The 14,239-nt window shown below is 43.9% G+C and overlaps 1 long non-coding RNA gene across 1 annotated transcript in view; it reads right to left on the bottom strand.

The window, feature by feature from the left end:
• Window positions 1-1,192: 1,192 nt before the first annotated feature.
• Window positions 1,193-14,239, bottom strand: part of LOC146338099 (uncharacterized) — a 50,956-nt gene continuing 37,909 nt past the window's right edge. The window contains exons 4-5 of the long non-coding RNA XR_014784936.1: window positions 10,542-10,625; window positions 1,193-3,104 (exon numbers count right to left, since the gene is read on the bottom strand). This is a non-coding gene — a long non-coding RNA (uncharacterized LOC146338099). The remainder of the gene's footprint in view (window positions 3,105-10,541; window positions 10,626-14,239) is intronic.

The following is a 14,239-nucleotide window of genomic DNA, read 5'->3' as shown; positions in this document are numbered from 1 at the left end:
TTTCCCCTACAACCCCTCTCCACACTGAAGGAAGCATCACTGGATTCACCTGCAGCTAACTGCCCAAATGCCAACCTTAGTGTCACAGTTTGGGGAGCTGCGAGGGTCACTTGGACTCAGGGTGCTGAAGGCTCATGTGACAGGTGCATCAGGAAATGCTGTCCCACTAGCCCCAAAGAGCAGACTAGAGGAAGCACCCCACAGCCTCACACACACACTTAGTTGTGCACCAGAGAACATCAGTATGCCCCCCCCCCTTTTCGGATCCTGTTTCTGTGGCTTAATTCCTGGTCCTCATCCCAAGGCTAAGTACACGTAACTATGTTTCTTCATATTCATCCTTCCTACCCTTGTCTCTTCCCTTCCTCTGTTGTCTTCCCACTGTCCGTATTTAGATTGGAAGCCCCTTTGGGGCAGGGACCTGCCTTTTTATGGCTTATGAATTCTGTAGAGCTCTGTAAAAGTATATTGACAGCACTATATAAACACTTGTGGGAGACCAGCCAGGGATCTACATGGAAATGGAATGAGAAGCGCTTTCTGGTTATATTTTCTTGAAATCGCTTTGGTGCGTGAGGGGCACACGAAACAGGAAAAATGGAGTATAAGGCACCTAAAAACCCACTTTCACGGGTCACATGAAAGTGCTTCTCATCCCAGGTGGGTGGGGTAGAACTGAACATCATCAACCCTGCTCAGCGAATGAGAGAGGCTTCTTCCCCACCCCTGTCCATATCCCCCCTGCGTGTGTATGTGTATGTGTGGGAAGAAGGAGGCTTTCCTGCAGAAACAAGAGTTTGAGGCTGGGGAAGCGGAGGCTAGCAAAGGGAGGCAACTCCAGCCCTTTCCCTCTGTGCAGGACGTCTGTCCCTGGGCTAGCTATTAACAATATGTTGTGCACAATACAGACGGAAAGGCAAGGGGGCATCCAGTAGTGGAATCCTGCAGCAGCGCTATTTTGCAGGAGTGCGAACGTTTTTGCAAAATGTAGATACCAGCAAATGCTTCCTGCCCTCTTCAGCAATTACAGCTTCAGGGCCAATATTCTAGGAGCCAATGACATTGCATTTTGGTTACCTCCTCTTGTTTTTACTAGCCTTTGGGAAAGGCAAGGAGCACTGCTGGATGCAGAAGCCCTGCCACCTGGAATAGAAGATGCCAGGTAAAACACAGACATGAAAACATGAGAAATGGCATTTAAAAAAAGATTATTAAAAGTAACATGAAATCAACCATAACAAGAAGAAACCCACAACAGTTACAGAAAACAAGAGGGTCATTAGGAGATGGACCAACAATGAACAAAATTTTAACATGAAATAAATTTCAAACATAACATTTTACGTGGTTTTAACATCTCTTCTTCCTTGGAAGATCTGCTTTTCGATGATGCCATTCCTTCCAGGATCAAGAAGCACTTACACGTGCCACAAAATGCTGTCAGCATAATTGCCTCTGGTCCTCCTTCTCCCTTTCCCACCCAGGAACCAAACTCCAGTCCCAGATGAGTTCACTCGAAGTATGAATGGATGAGACTGCCGGGTTGCAACCTGGAGAATTCTGTTTATCTTTCACTTTCCTGTTGCATTAGGAGATATTGATGTTGGTGTATGTCCTTCCCATTTTGTCGCTCACCCCCTCCCTCTATCAGCTGTTGAGCAAGAGAGAAGCCACATTTTAATTTAATAGGCAGGGAAAGGGATAAGCACAAGTAAGAAGCCAGCTGGGAGGCACAGTGGTAGCCATGTTTCCCACAGCATTGGGCAGTTAATTTTAAAGTAGAAGTTTCTTTGTAATAACTAGGTACCCTAAAGTCAGATGGGACATTTCTTCCTAGTGCTGGGCCTGCAGAGGACACCAAGAACCAGATCATCCCCTCCCCCAATGGTGATGCTCGATCTTTAAATGGTGGTGGTGGTGAGAGGAGTAAGACAAAGCAGGATGTGTTCTTTGACTGGTCATGTATAGGGCACTAGGGGAAGCTCTGAAAGCAAAGGGCTGATGCGTGGGCACCCCAACCTCTGCCCACCAGCTTCTTTGGCTCCCAGGGACCCTTCTGTTTACATGGACTGGTCTGCTGCTAAAACTAACCTAAAGGGGGAGTGAGGCTTGTGTGCTGTTTTTGTGTTTTAATGCTTTTGTTTTATTATTTTATTTATGATCGTAAAGCCTCCTCGAATGCCATTTTTCTTGGCAGAAAGATGGGGTACAAATCAAATGAATAAATAAAAGGAGTAGCATATCCAGGGGCGGGGGGCAGTAGAGTTTATGGTGTTGCCACTGGGCCATATCCCTGTAGCAAGCAACACAGGCCATTGAGGTTAGAGTTGGGAGGGGATTACAGAACACACAGGCATGCCCTATGCTACGACTGATGGTTATGAATAGAAGTGATGATCTTCCTCTTTTCCTAGGGTCCTCATAGCCTCCCCAGTCCCAGCAGATGATTTCTTTAATTTCCAGGTTTTTTTCTGTAACTTGTACTGTGTTCCAAAACTTAATTCTGTCATTAAGTAGTCATGAGGAGAGACAGGGAACTGCAGCAGGCACTGAGGCCCTGTCCCAAATCACAACAAATCTAATTTCCATGACTCTTTTAGCTTCTAGAAAGTAAGTATACATTTCCCACACACTTTCCATAGTACCTTCACAGTCAGAAGGGCTAGAAATTTGAAAGCTGAGGTCCTGAGGGGGATGAATTCTGCACCCAGTACTACACGCTGCGCTTTCTCTGCACTTCGGTGGAGTTGTCAAATGCAAACAGTGCTGGACACGTAGAACCAAAGACATTGAATACTATTGGCAAACCATACTCAAGCCTTTGCTGAATGAAGGGCTGGCCAACTTCATGACCTTTTCCTTCTAAATCTTCAATTCTGATCCCATTCACTTGGGCCCCTGCAAGAACAGCTCCTGTCTGGTTCACTAACCAGACCATCAGAGATGGTCCCATATTCTGGCGGGTATCTGTGTCGCTTCCAGCCTGCAACCAAGTGCCAGCAGCGCTTGTCAGTGAAAGGGAAAAGTCTTCTACAGGATGTTCTTGGTTTCACACGTGACTGACCTGGCTGCACGGCCCTTGTCATTGAGGAGGTTGTCCACCCCTGGAGAAACATCAGAGAAGGACAGATTGGAGACGGGACACAGACACAAAGGGGGCCCTTTCCTGCCAGAGCTTCCCAAAATGGGGAGGCTATATTGTCAAGGCTGTGGGCCATTTTGCATAATATTTTGCTTCACAGAATGGCATGGTTATCACTATAACATTAAGTAAGCAATTGCTTTTTGACCTGAAAATGGAAATTAGCTGGGGGCAACTCGATTAGCAAAAGTGGTGCACAGGATTGCTGGGCCTGGAGTGGACCTTGCTTAAACCAGAAGGAACCAGAAAACCTGAGGTCTTATGAGCTTGCAGAAGCAAGGTGCCGGTGGCCAACCACAGGTGGAAAGAAACCCGACATTGTCAAAGGGAAGGAAAACCAAAGAGAACAGCCACAGAACCTGAGACAGACATTTCAAATTGTTTCCAAGGTACTGTCTCACCACAGAACTGTAAACTAGCATGAAAGCAGAATTGATGTTGTGGAGTTCCAGTATCCACATTGCAAGGATAGTGCTTCTAGTTTGGTACAGAGTCATGCCGATAAAGCCTAGGAGGAAAGCCAAGAGTACGGGCTGTGTCACATACTAGGCAGCCAGAAACCCAGGTTTGCTAGAAAGCATCTCCTCCTCAACAGGGATTCCTAGATTATGAGTAAGTGGTTAGTTCAAACCCCAGTATTCCCCAATCACTGATAAAACAGAGGGGCCTGATATTTAGCTTATCCCTCTCTTGCACCTACTATTTTCATCCCCATACCATACTCCTGCCAAGCTCTCTTCTCCAAGCTGAGCTTGCTCCCAGTATTAGAAGCTGGCTGATGAGAACAAGGCTCGGACCACCACTGCAAGCCATGCACCTCTTTTCTTCTAATAATCAGAATCCTGCATTAGATATGATTTGGGCATGCCCAGTTTTAAACAAACACATCTGCTGCCATTGTGTGTAGCTTAAGCCTCAGCTGATCCTTCCTGTCTCAACTGGTTTGCCACATTCACACTTTACATTTCTAAGGGTACATGTAAAAACATATTGTGAAGAGGCCCTAACACACAGCAGCCAGAGCCCATTTGAAAGTTGCCATATGGGTGGCAAATCATGACACATATCGGGGAGGTGGAAGCTTTATTTGTCGGCCATTGGTGCATATAGGTATTACAATTGTGGAGGGTGTGGTTAATATGGGGTTGGGGGTGACCTGCTCAGTTTGCAGCCCACACCTAGGCTCTGCTTTGCAGGCAATATGCAATAGACCCAGGTACCTTCACAACAAGGTTATTTATTTCTACAATTCATGGGAAAACACTAACTTATGAAGAACTCCATGGCACACTACTGTCTCTGCTCCAAGGCCTGAACTACGAAAGAGATAGGGAGAGGCTGCACTTGGGCTTTCTGCAAGAACTAAAAATGGCAGGTTCTCTTAAAGCTAGATACATCACAACAACCCTCTCTAGCTCTTAATAAATGGCACTGCTGCTACAATCAATTTCACAGCCCCAGCTGCGTTCCCCTAAAACACCTCTATACCAGGAGAGTAGATAACAGCACTGGAATACATTGCAGAGTTTCGTACACTACTCCCCACCCCACAAAACAGGAATAACTACTGGTACACCAGGACTGGTGTAACCCACACTTTCTCAGCCACAGCCCTGCCTCCAGCAATACGGATATAATAATGATGGCCCTTATCTGCACACATGGTCACACAAAGCAAGAAAAGTGGAGTATATATTGCCTAAAAATCTGCTTTCATGGGTCAGATGGCACTTGAAACCGCCATACGTTGGGGGTTGGGTGGGCGGAGTCCCGTGAGTACAACTGGACATCATCAACCCCATAGGTGCTGCTCAGAGAATGAGAGAGGTTTGCTCCCTGCCCCTCTCCATGCTCCCCTGCTCAGGGAAGTGTAATGGAAGAGATGAATTATGCCCCTGTAGTTTATCCCACATCTCTGCCCTCACATCCACCATTTGTCTTCAGAAGTATGCTCTGCTTCTAGAATAGTTACATTGATACGAAGCTGCACACTGCCATAGCACCAGAGATGCATTACTGCATTACTGAACACCCTGCTCCTTGCATCCTTGGCCCTTGTAATGGTGGAGAATGAGTTACTACCCAATACATGTCAAGGAGATACATGATTTTAGTGTGATTCCATGATACCTCACAGCTCTTACTTCAGTAAGTAGCACTGAACTAGCTGCAAAGGTGTAGCAGGAAAAATTCTTAGAGCCCTTAAAATGAAAGTATGCAACTGTGAAGTAGCAGCAAAGTATAGAAAGTGAATCAAAAAAGCTCTAACCCAGCCCCCGATATAATAAAGTGCCCTATGTCGAAACTATAAAACTGCAAAATAGCACAGCAGTAAAGACTGGAACAGTGCTACTACGAAATAGCGCTAAGTGAAGTGGGAAAAGAAGTTTATGTCCAAAGTGCACTACTGCAAATGGCGGGGAGGGAATGGGGGGGGAGATGGCCCAAACATAACCCAAAAGAAAAGCAGCCCTTGGCCAGGTCACAGCAGGTCACAGACATACCCCTAGGCATGCATAGTATGCAGGATTTAATTCAGTATGCAGGGGCACACTTCAGCAGAACCACATGGGAGCCATGTTTAAGAAAAAAAGATGCAGTGAAATGACTTTGCGAAAATGCACCTTTTTGAGAGGGAAGCTGCACGGTTGCTGCGGAGTGCGACAACATCATGTGTCATGAATGACCGTGATGTGCTCTTGCTCTGCACAAAATTACCCGATTGGCCCCAGCTGTTTCTTTTTCTCACAAGCTTTCGCTACCTTGTTTAGAAGAACAATTTCCATCCCCTGAAGATGAAGCACTCTTTTACAGGCTTCTAAACTTGTTTCTTATTTGAATTAAAGATTTGCTCTTTTTTTCTTTCTTTTTTTCTTCTTTTAAGGCTATGATTAAGTAAAGACTTTTCTAGGCAACATCACTGGGATTTAGTCCTTCTTGTTTCTGTTGCCTGAGAAACAGAAACAACTTTAGATATCAATGCAGCAAGGTTCCCACTGATGCAAACCAGGATAGACAGAAGAAAGTGCTACTTGTCATTGATGTCAGGGCCGGAAGAGAGAAACAATCAATATAGTTTGTGAGCTGGGGAAACAGACGGGGATGATGAACTGGAAAACCCAACAGCACCACCTAGACTGCAAATGACAATATTGTAGCTGAAAAGCAGCAAGCAGGTAATAAGGGGGGGGGGGATTCAAACATATGAAGCTGCTTTATATTGAGTCAGGCCCTTGTTCTATCTAGGCCAGCGTTTACTCTGACCGGTAGCACTAAGGGTGCCATTAGAGACAAACCACTGGACTCCGCAGCCTGGAAGTCCCCAAAATGCAGTTGCCACTTCTTTTTTTAACTTTCAGAAGAGGTCAGGTATGCTGTGGAGTGAAGCTGCAGTTACATCTGGCATTTCCATTTCAGCAGAGGGCCTCTAAGCAGCCTCACATCAAGACAAAGAAGCTGTGGAAAAACATGGGAGGGTTACAAGCAGAAGGTCATGTTGTCTGGACCCCCTCCCCCCAAAATTCTGTGAATGAGGCAGGGCAATGGAGACAGTTCATCAGGAAGCACCCTCAATCAAATATAAAAAACAAACAAAATATATCAGCATAGAAATCCAAGAACCAGCATAAAAAGATTATTGATCAGTCATTGACAGCCTTCGAGAAGAGACAGGGTGTGCGTGTGTTTATTCTGGGGTCAGACATTTTGATAGCAGTTACATGTGGCCTTGTGTTTTGTCATTCCTGCTTGCTCAATAAAACCTATGTTGCTTTCACAAACTCGATTCAGGACAGATAAACAGAAGTTCTTCACACAGCACATAGTCAAACTATGGAATTCACTACCACAAGATGTAGTAATGGCCACCAACCTGGATGGTTTTAAAGGAATAAGATGAATCCATGAAGGCTAAGGGCTTCACCACACCAGGCTTTTTATCCCGCAACTTACCAAGGCTTTTGTTTCTGGATTCTTTGTGGGATTAAGCTCAGCTACTTTACACAGGTGGACCTGTGCTTTGATTCAAGCAGTTCATTTGTCTGCAAGTTCTATATGTTTCATTTTACAGACACTACATGGCACTGTTGTATACCAGAACTGCATAATTACACACTGCTGATATAGCAGATTAACATTCCTTATCAGGTTATCTCCAATCTTTTAAAACCAGGTTAAATGCCAGAAAGCATGGGAGACACCCTGGAGGTTGACATTGTGTAAAGGACCCACAAACTTCCATGATGACCAATCACGAGTGTGCAATAAAAGCCTCATGCAGAAATGCTCTATGGCTATCAATGCCTACTAGTCATGATGGATTCATCCAGGATCAGAGGCAGTATGCCTCTGAATACCAGCTGCTGGGGAAACATGGGGGTGCTGTTGCATTCGTGTCTTATTTGTGGGCTTCCCATGGGCATCTGGTTGGCTGCTGTGGAAACAGAGCCTTCAGTCTGATCCAACACAGCTCTTCTTATATTCTTTGAGAAACATCCTGCCTGGCTGAGTGGGTAGAGAGGGCTACAAACTGGACACACTGTGGGATGTATTGGTTTGTGTGGGTGCTATTCTCTGTAAAGCAAGTCTATGGAAGAGTTTCTGTTACCTTGTCTCTTTTGGTTTAAGAGGAGGAAAAACTGGGTAACTGCAGAACCCACTTTTCTCCAACCTGAGGCAATCATTGCTAGGCTGTTCCTACTGTGGTTCCAACCCTGGACCATGTTATACATAAACCAGCTCTCAGTTCACAGGATAAGCTAAGAGCAGATTGCCTCTTCTCATGGCACAGAGATCACTTGTGGAGAAAGGCACCCCATATCTGAAAGAGTTGCTCACAAATTGACCCCTGTTGCATTCTCACAACCAGTAGACCAGTGTTCTTCAACCTTGTGTCCTACAGATGTTTTTGAACTACAACTCCTAACATTCCTGACCATTGGTCAATACTGGCTGGGACTGATGGGAGGTGAAGTCCAGAACACCTGGAGGGCATGAGGTTGGGGAAGCCTGCACTAGTCTGAGCAACACACACACACACACACACACACAACGTGCTACAGAAGTCTTTCCCACAAGCTCCTTTGTTCAGGGCAAAGGATGTGGGCTGCCTATAACCACAGCCAGACAAAAGTTGTTAATTATTACAGTAGTTAAGGAGATTTTTTAAAGGGAGGGGAGGAAGAAAAAAAAAAACCTCATCCAAATGACATCAGCATTATAGGGGTAAGTTATTACTAGCCTTGTGTGTTCAAGTTCCAGAGCAAGCCTGTATAGGTAATTTCAATTATAATTAACGTCTTTAGGGCTAATAGGACTTCGGTCCATTGGATAAAAGGTGCATTGTTAACAACGGCAACTCCTGGAGTTTCTGCCATCCAGGCTGAGGTTAGAATGACCAGGAAGCCTTAACTTTCATCTGCCATTAGTGTCAAAGCAGCAGCTATACCCAGGAAATTAAACTACTCACCGTAGTGAAGTTTTAATGTCTGTGGCGGCATTTGACATCTCATGACTTATAGGGCCTGGCAATTCCTTTTCTCCAGGACTTCAAGCATTTATTTGGTCTTAAGATCTAGACCAAGGGTCTCCAACCTGTGGGCGCATTTGGGAATTTGAGAAACTATGGTGGGCACCACCACAAAATGCCTAATCAGTGGATCTCCACTTTGGCATCTACCCGTTGCGTCTATGGATCTTGGGCTGTGTATTATACAACAAAAATGTTTGTTTTGACACTGCAACATCTCTTCAATAAAGGGTTGTCTAATTCAGCTAATTGCTGCCAGTGCAATACAGTTAACTCTTCTTTTATGTTTCGGCAATGTCCTGTAGTTGCTTCTTTTTGAGGGGAGGTTATTACACCGATAAATATTGTACTGCAACAGTCTTTAATAGTCATTGATGTACACACTCTTTTAAATTATTTAGCTGCTTCATGGAAATGAACAAATGGTCAGTGTAAATGAATTATCCGTGCCCTTTTGACAGCTAAAAGACCGATGTTACAACATTTGAAGGATAAACACTCACCTCCGATAATGCAATGGATTGAAGACCTTACAAGGCTTTCAGTATGGATACTTATTCAGATATTTAGTCCGCTTTTGTTGAAGCTCATGTATAATTGCTAGAAAGTGGTATGTATTTCATATAAATCCATGTATGTATATTAACAAATGGGGGGGTAAAAAAAAGCTTTTTGGGGGGTGCCCATGGGTGTCGCATTGGGGACCCCTGTACTAGGGTGTTTTCAGAAACTGTTTCCTCAGAATTTGATGATTGGAATCTTTTTCCATGTGCAGGGTAGCCCTGGGTGTTTTATGGCTGCCACTCATACCATCACTTCGTGCAAACAGAAGGGAATTGTCCCCAGGATTTGGCCCTTGACTCTTTTCTCAGAGACAATGGGTCAGTTTGCAGGAGACACCATGGCTCACTGTGGGTTATTTATTGTCATGTGAACCTACCCATCAGGGGTTATGCAAGGGTGAGCCAGCATGTCATGAACCAGGTCAATGATTTGGTTCACATGCCACAACAACCTATGATAAAACAACCCCTGCTATGGGTTGTCATGTCATAAGAACATGAGAACATAAGAAGAGCCATGCTGGATCAGACCAAGGATCCATCTAGGCCACCATTCTGTTCACACAGTGGCCAACCAGCTGTCGACCAGGAAACCCACAAGCAGGATACTGCCTCTGATACTGGAGGCAGTACACAGCCATCAGGACTAGTAGCCATCAATAGTCTTCTCCTCCAGGCATTTGTCTACCCCCCTTTTAAAGCCATCCAAATTGGTGGCCTTCACTACATCTTGTGGAAGTGAATTCCATAGTTTAACTATGTGCTGTGTGAAAAAGTACTTCCTTTTATCTGCCCTGAATCTCCCACCAATCACCTTCATGGGATGACCCTGGGTTCTAGTATTATGAAAGAGGGAGAAAAATGTCTCCCTATCCACATTCTCCACACCATGCATAATTTTGTACACCTCTATAATGCCTCCCCTTACTCACCGTTTTTCCAAGCTAAACAATCCCAGCTGTTTTAACCTTCCCTCACTTTTATGGCTGCAGTCTACAAGATGTACATGCTTTATGGCTGCACATGGGGTAAAATACACAATTTATGGCTGTGATTTCTCCAAGGTCTGTGAATGGCAGCTGCCATTCATGGACTTTGCCTTTTTAAAACTGGAAAGGTGCCCCACGAAATCTAGTGGGTGTGCACAGGGCTCTGGGGAAGTCCAGTGAGCCCAAGCATCCCAGATTTCTACATCCCCTGGACCAGATTTCAGAGGTTCACCCATCCCTATTCTCGACACAATCCTGAGGGGCTGGGATAGCTTAGTTGCTGGATTTGAATCCTCAGAAAACTGAGCTTGGTGACTCACCGAAGCATCCAGGTCTTCTCCCCAGCAATTTATCTTCTTTGGAAAAAAAACATTCTCTTCCTTCCCTCACGAAGCTATCTAAACCTGTGGATATAAAAACAATTTTGGTTTTAAAAGTTTAATTTTTAAAGCTGCTACTTAAATATGTGTTAAAATACACGGATATGTTTTATTAAAAACACAAATTAATGGACCTTGCCAGACCTGAGCTGGTATATGTACATGACAAAGCATGCACATATAGCAATAGAAAAGCTGAAAAGGGGCCTGAGGCTCCACTATAGGTAACTAATGCTGGGGAAGGCAAGGAACTGCAGTAATCCTAAAACACAAATATATGTTTAAAAACTAACAGTTTAAAATACATTAAAATACACAATTTCTCATATATAAAAATAGCATTCTTAACATTCAAAAGATTAACCTAGAAGCTTATGGGGTCACTCCAGAGACTTCCTTGGCAGGGACCTTCAAGCTATCCACACAAGCCAAGGAAACTTGGAGCCCTCTATTAAATGCTAAAACTGCAAAACATGGGTATCGGGGATGGGCCTAGCAGAGTCACAGTTAGTTCCTTAAAGGGCACCCATCCAAAAGAAACAATTACCAGAAGAGTATTTAAAAACAACACCAGTTTTTCAACACCAGATGACACATCATAGCCAAAAATGAAAAATATATACAAAGCTCTGTTGTTAGTGGTTAATCTTAATGCACAACCATCCAGTCCATCTCGTCATTTAAGACAACTGGAGATTGGTCTGTAGAATATAGATCCAGAACTTTCTAGATGTCTGCAGTGTAGTTATTGTCCTTGAGCTTCGACTTTCTCCAAACAATTTCAAGTCATTCCATTTGTGTTCAAATTAGGGATGTATGGACTGTGTAAAATCTGCTCTATCTGTGTTTTGCGGATTATCAGGTGCCTTTTGTTCTGTTGTCTGCTCACAGATGGATGCAATTTTTTTTTCATCATGTAGAAAAATACACAAAGAATTCCGTAAGAGGGTTCGCAACCATTTACATAACTTACCTTAGTACATAATTTTTAACATATTGTCCCCCATTCCATTCAACTATTATCAGCAGAAACTTACGTATTTTCCTACAAATAAATATGAGTAAATTTCGGGAAAGTAAAAAAAAGATCTGGAAGTCCACAGACTCCACACAGCCTGAGGAGATTGTTCTGCAGTGGATTCCACAGTCCATCTCGAATTTATCCAGCATCGCTAGTTCAAATTCAAGGAAATGGTGAACGAGCAGGGCTTGCATCCTCTGGCTTCTTCTTATGCAGCTTTTGTGTTCACTGATCCTGATTTTAATGGCTCTTGTCATTCCCACGCATACTTTTTTTACAAGGGTGTATGATGCATATATCACATCTGTAGTGTTATAATTAAAGAAATCCCAATAGGAATATTGTGCATTGTCCATACGGTTAACAAAACTTTTATCTCTAGCAGTAACCCTACAATGACCACAGGGAAAGTTCCCCTTTACTTCTTCCCCTGAAAGTGTTCTATCCACCAATTTGGGCTTAGGTCTGCAGGCACTATGTACCAATATATCTCCACTGATGCCGAAGAAGCTGAGGTTGATCGGTTCTATGAAGACCTACAACACCTTCTAGAACTAACACCAAAAAAAGATGTCCTCTTCATCATAGGGGACTGGAATGCTAAAGTAGGAAGTCAAGAAATCACCGGGATAACAGGCAAGCATGGCCTTGGTGTACAAAATGAAGCAGGACAAAGGCTAACAGAGTTTTGCCAAGAGAACATGCTGATCATAGCAAACACTCTTTTCCAACAGCACAAGAGGCGACTCTACACATGGACATCACCAGATGGTCAATATCGAAATCAGATTGATTATGTACTTTGCAGCCAAAGATGGAGAAGCTCTATACAGTCAGTAAAAACAAGACCTGGAGCTGACTGTGGCTCAGATCATGTGCTTCTTATTGCAAATTTTCGGCTGAAATTGAAGAACGTAGGGAAAACCACTAAACCATTCAGGTATGACCTAAATCATATCCCTTATGAATATACAGTGGGGGTGACAGTGGGGGTGATTTACGGGATTAGACCTGACAGACAGAGTGCCTGAGGAACTATGGATGGAGGTCCGTAACATTGTTCAGGAGGCAGCAGCTCAATCCATCCCAAAGAAAAAGAAATGCAAGAAAGCCAAGTGGCTGTCTGAGGAGGCTTTACAAGTAGCTGAGGAAAGAAGGGAAGCGAAAAGCAAGGGAGAAAGGGGAAGATATATCCAACTGAATGCAGAGTTTCAGAGAATAGCAAGGAGAGAAAAGAAGGCCTTTTTAAATGAATAATGCAAAGAAATAGAAGAAAACAACAGAATGGGAAAGACTAGAGATCTTTTCAAGAAAATCGGAGATCTCAAGGGAACGTTTTGTGCAAAGACAGGCATGATAACGCACAAAGAAGGCAGAGACCTAACAGAAGCAGATGAGATTAAGAAGAGGTGGAAAGAATACACAGAAGAACTATACAGGAAAGATCTTAATGTCCCTGATAGCCATGATAGTGCGGTCACTGAACTTGAGCCGGATATCCTAGAGAGTGAAGCATTACTAACAACAAAGCTAGCGGAGATGACAGTATTCCAGCTGAGCTATTTAAAATCCTAAAAGATTATGCTGTTAAAGTGCTGCACTCAATATGCCAACACATTTGGAATACTCAACAGTGGCCACAAGACTGGAAAAGGTCAGTTTACATTCCAATTCCAAAGAAGGGCAACGTCAAAGAGTGTCCAAACTACCGTACAATTGCACTCATTTCACATGCCAGCAAGGTTATGCTCAAAATCCTACAAGCTAGGCTTCAGCAGTGTGCGAACCGAGAACTACCGGAAGTACAAGCTGGGTTTCGAAGAGGCAGAGGAACTAGAGATCAAATCGCCAATTTTTGCTGGATCATGGAGAAAGCAAGAGAATTCCAGAAAAACGTCTATTTCTGCTTCATTGACTATGCTAAAGCCTTTGATTGTGTGGATCACAACAAACTCTGACAAATTCTGAAAGAGATGGGGGTACCAGACCATCTTACCTGTCTCCTGAGAAACCTGTACAAGGGTCAAGAAGCAACAGTAAGAACCAGACATGGAACAACCAATTGGTTCAAAATTGGGAAAGGAGTACGACAAGGCTGCATATTGTCGCCCTGCTTATTTAACTTATATGCAGAGTACATCATGAGAAATGCCGGGTTGGATGAATCACAGGTCAGAATTAAGATTGCTGGGAGAATTATCAACAACCTCAGATACGCAGATGATACCACCCTAATGGCAGAAAACGGATCTAAAGAGCCTCTTGTTGAGGGTGAAAGAGGAGAGTGCAAAAGCTGGTTTGAAACTCAACATTAAAAAAAACGAAGATCATAGCATCTGGCCCCATCACTTCCTGACATACGGAAGGGGAAGAAATGGAAGCAGTGACAGATTTTATTTTCTTGGGCTCCAAGATCACCGCAGACGGTGACTGTAGCCATGAAATTAAAAGACGCTTGCTCCTTGGGAGGAAAGCTATGGCAAACCTAGATAGCATAGTAAGAAGCAGAGACATCACCTTGCAAACAAAGGTCCATCTAATCAAAGCTATGGTTTTCCCAGTAGTAACGTATGGCTGTGAGAGCTGGACTATAAGGAAGGCTGAGCGCCGAAGTTGA

This window comes from Heloderma suspectum, chromosome 10 (genome assembly GCF_057233095.1).
Source record: "Heloderma suspectum isolate Gila_16-S chromosome 10, 16-S_ref, whole genome shotgun sequence".
NCBI classification, from domain to species: domain Eukaryota; kingdom Metazoa; phylum Chordata; class Lepidosauria; order Squamata; family Helodermatidae; genus Heloderma; species Heloderma suspectum.
Note: the sequence above shows the minus strand (reverse complement) of the source record. Positions and strands in the feature narration are given on the sequence as shown.